We start from the raw sequence: 4,172 nt of genomic DNA, 5'->3' as shown, positions 1-4,172 counted from the left end.
TGCAGGAATTTGAACAGCAAATACAAACAACCTGAGGTGGGAAGAAGATTGATGTGTTTAAATAACAGGAAAACAGCATGGCCATCATGGCAGGAGCAAGAGGATTTAACTTCCCTTTGATGGATGAGACAGACAACTGAGTCATGAAATCCACAATAAAGACTTTGGATTTTATCTAAGGGAGGATAGTAACATGTTGCTTTGTAGTTTTTTGCATTTTGATTTGTTTGTCTTTTTATTATTTTTTGTAAAATAATGGTTTAATATGATGTAAAGTATCTATAAGCAATGGGGAAATTGACTGCAGCACACAAGAGGAAAGAGATAGTTTAACAGGTGCCTTTTAAATTATTTAGGGGAAAACCCAGATAGCTCAGTCAGTAGAGCATCAGACTTTTAATCTGAGGGTCCAGGGTTCAAGTCCCTGTTTGGGCAATGTTAACCTGAGCTGCCCTGGTGGCTCAGCTGGTAAAGAATCTGCTTGCAATGTGGGAGACCTGGGTTCGATCCCTGGGTTGGGAAGATCCCCTGGAGAAGGGAATGACTAACCATTCCAGTATTCTGGCCTGGAGAATTCCATGGACTGTATAGTCCATGGGGTCACAAAGAGTCAGACATGACTGAGTGACTTTCACTTTTCACTTGCATGGTGGCTTGGATTAGAATAGTGGTAAAGAAACTGCTGAATAATAAAATGTTTACTCACAGCTAAAGGTTGGTTGATAAAGAAGCCTGAGAGAGTGAATAGAAGATAGAAGACCTTTGAATTTATGTCCTCAGTAATGAATTGTTGTTTAGTCAATAAGTCACATGCAACTCTTTTGCAACTCTATGGATTGCAGCTTGCCAGGCTTCTCTGTCCTTTGGATTTTCCAGGCAAGAATACTGGAGTGGGTTGCCATTGTATAGATAACACGTATTCTAAATTTAGCTTGAGACTTCAATTAGAGCATTGGGAGGGGATGGGAAAATGAATATCCTGTTTTGGGAATATTTGACATGCATATATAATCATTCAAGTGAATATGTAGAGTTGATAGTTAAAGATAAAAAAATAGAGCTCAAATATCAAATCAGGATTAAAGTCATCAAATCAGAATTATAGTTCAATACTAGATTTAAATAGTCAAATAGGAGATGGCAAGAGTGAATGTCGACATTCTAGGAATCAGCAAACTAAAATGGACTGGAATGGGTGCATTTAACTCATGGTCACTCAATTCACTCAATGGTGAATTGGCCATTATATCTACTACTGTGGGCAGGAATCCCTTAAAAAAAATGGAGTAGCCATCATTGTCAACAAAAGAGTCCAAAATGCAGTACTTGGATGCAATCTCAAAAACGACAGAATGATCTCTGTTCATTTCCAAGGCAAGCCATTCAATATAACAGTAATCCAAGCCTATGTCCCAACCAGTAACACTGAAGAAGCTGAAGTTGAACTGTTCTGTGAAGATCTACAAGACTTTTAGAAATAACACCCAAAAAAGATGTCCTTTTCATTATAGGGGACTGGAATGCAAAAGTAGGAAGTCAAGAAACACCTGGAGTAACAGGCAAATTTGGCCATGGAGTACGGAATGAAGCAGGGCAAAGGTTAATCAAGTTTTGCCAAGAGAATGCACTGGTCATAGCAAACACCCTCTTCCAACAACAGAAGAGAAGACTCTACACATGGATATAACCAGATGGCCAACACCGGAATTAGATTGATTATATTCTGTTCAGCCAAAGATGGAGAAGCTCTATACAGTCAGCAAAAACAAGACTGAGAGCTGACTGTGGCTCAGATCATGAACTCCTTATTGCCAAATTCAGATTTAAACTGAAGAAAGTAGGGATAACCACTATGCCATTCAGGTAGGACCTAAATCAAATCCCTTATGAATATACAGTGGAAGTGAGAAATAGATTTAAGGGACTAGATCTGATAGACAGAGAGCCTGATGAACTATGGACAGAGGTTCATGATATTGTACAGGAGACAGGGATCAAGACCATCCCCATGGAAAAGAAATGCAAAAAGGCAAAATTGTTGTCTGAGGAGGCCTTACAAATAGCTGTGAAAAGAATAGAAGCAAAAAGGAAAGGAGAAAAGGAAAGATATTCCCATTTGAATGCAGAGTTCCAAAGAATAGCCAGGAGAGATAAGAAAGCCTTCCTCAGCGATCAATGCAAAGAAATAGAGGAAAACAATAGAACGGAAAAGACTAGAGATCTCTTTAAGAAAATTAGAGACACCAAGGGAACATTTCGTGCAAAAATGGGCTCAATAAGGACAGAAATGGTATGGACCTAACAGAAGCAGAAACTATTAAGAAGAGGTGGCAAGAATACACAGAAGAACTGTACACAAAAGATCTTCATGACCCAGATAATCACAATGGTGTGATCACTCACCTAGAGTCAGACATCCTGGAATGTGAAGTCAAGTGGGCCTTAGAAAGCATCACTAGGAACAAAGCTAGTGGATGTGACAGAATTCCAGTTGAGCTATTTCAAATCCTGAAAGATGCTGGGAAAGTGCTGCACTCAATATGCCAGCAAATTTGGAAAACTCAGCAGTGGCCACAGGACTGGAAAAGGTCAATTTTCATTCCAGTCCCTAAGAAAGGCAATCCCAAAGAATGCTCAAACCACCGCACAATTTCACTCATCTCACACACTAGTAAAGTAATGCTCAAAATTCTCCAAGCCAGGCCTCAGCAATACGTGAATCGAGAAATTCCAGATGTTCAAGCTGGTTTTAGAAAAGGCAGAGGAACCAGAGATCAAATTGCCAACATCTGCTGGATCATCGAAAAAGCAAGGAAGTTCCAGAAAAGTCGCAAAGAGTCAGACATGACTGAGCGACTGAACTGACTGAAATGACTGATGTATGACTATTGAAGGCAAAAGAGGAAGGAAGGGAGCAGAGGATGAGATGGTTAGATAACATCACATACTCAATGGACAAGAATTTGAGCAAATCCGGGAGATAGTGAACGACAAAGGAGCCTGGCATTCTACTGTCCATGGGGTCACAAAGAGTCAGATGAGACTTAGTGACTGAACAACAACAAAAATGCCCCACAAGCAGTTGAGCTCTGGTCACAAGGGATTTGGGGCAAGAGTGACTTTCACAGATCCTCACCAGAGGCAGTGCAGAAGCAGGGCATGAGGAGTCCAGGACTTTTTGGTAATGGTAGCAGGTCCTATATTTTAGGGTAAGGTAAGCCAGCTCACACTGAGTTGGAGGCTTGTGCCTGGTATTAGATTTCCTCAACAGTGATGTTTTCTGTAAGGATAGGCTGAACTGGGTTTATTATATATACATATATATATATAATTTATATTTTTAGAAATTTATTTATTTACTTATTTATTATTTGTCGGGTCTTTGTTATGGCCTGCAGAATCTTGTAGTTGCAATGTGTGGTATCTAGTTCCCTGACAAGGGATGGATCCTGGGCCCCTGCATTGGAAGCACAAAGTCTTAGCAGCTGGACCACCAGGGAAGTCCCCTGACCTAGGTGAGTGCCGAAGAATTGATGCTTTTGAACTGTGGTGTTGGAGAAGGCTCTTGAGAGTCCTTTGGCCTGCAAGGAGATCCAACCAGTCCATCCTAAAGGAGATCAGTCCTGGGTGTTCATTGGAAGGACTGATGCTGAAGCTGAAACTCCAATACTTTGGCCACCTGATGCGAAGAGCTGACTCATTTGAGAAGACCCTGATGCTGGGAAAGATTGAGGGCAGGAGGAGAAGGGGATGACAGAGGATGAGATGGTTAGATGGCATCACCGACTCAATGGACATGAGTTTGAGTAAACTCCGGGAGTTGGTGATGAACAGGGAGGCCTGGTGTGCTGCGATTCGTGGGGTCGCAAAGAGTCGGATACGAATGAGTGACTGAACTGAACTGAACTGAATTTATAGGCTGTGCCTACAAGCTCTCCTTCACTCTGTGGGTCTTGATACATGAATTAACTTTATCTAATGTGTTCTTGTTAAATTTAGATGTGAGCTGAGGACTTCTGGGAAGGATAATCATTTTAAGGTCCAACTAATTGCTAATTTTAATATTTTAGGAGAGAAAGGTTTAAAGGATTTATCAACATATTAGTATGGTATATATTCCAGTATCTTTTTATATTCAAGTATAATCTCAATGACTTTGTTCTAACCATAAA

General features: G+C 40.6%; 1 non-coding gene across 1 annotated transcript; it reads left to right on the top strand.

Annotated features, from left to right (window-relative positions):
- The first annotated feature begins 362 nt into the window (after positions 1 to 362).
- TRNAK-UUU lies at positions 363 to 435 on the top strand. Its single transcript has one exon. It is a non-coding gene; the product is annotated as a tRNA-Lys (tRNA).
- Positions 436 to 4,172: the final 3,737 nt, after the last annotated feature.

The sequence above is a fragment of the Cervus elaphus genome, chromosome 14, assembly GCF_910594005.1.
Source record: "Cervus elaphus chromosome 14, mCerEla1.1, whole genome shotgun sequence".
Lineage (NCBI taxonomy): Eukaryota > Metazoa > Chordata > Mammalia > Artiodactyla > Cervidae > Cervus > Cervus elaphus.
The sequence above is the reverse complement of the archived record's forward strand: the minus strand, read 5'-3'. Positions and strand labels throughout refer to the sequence as shown.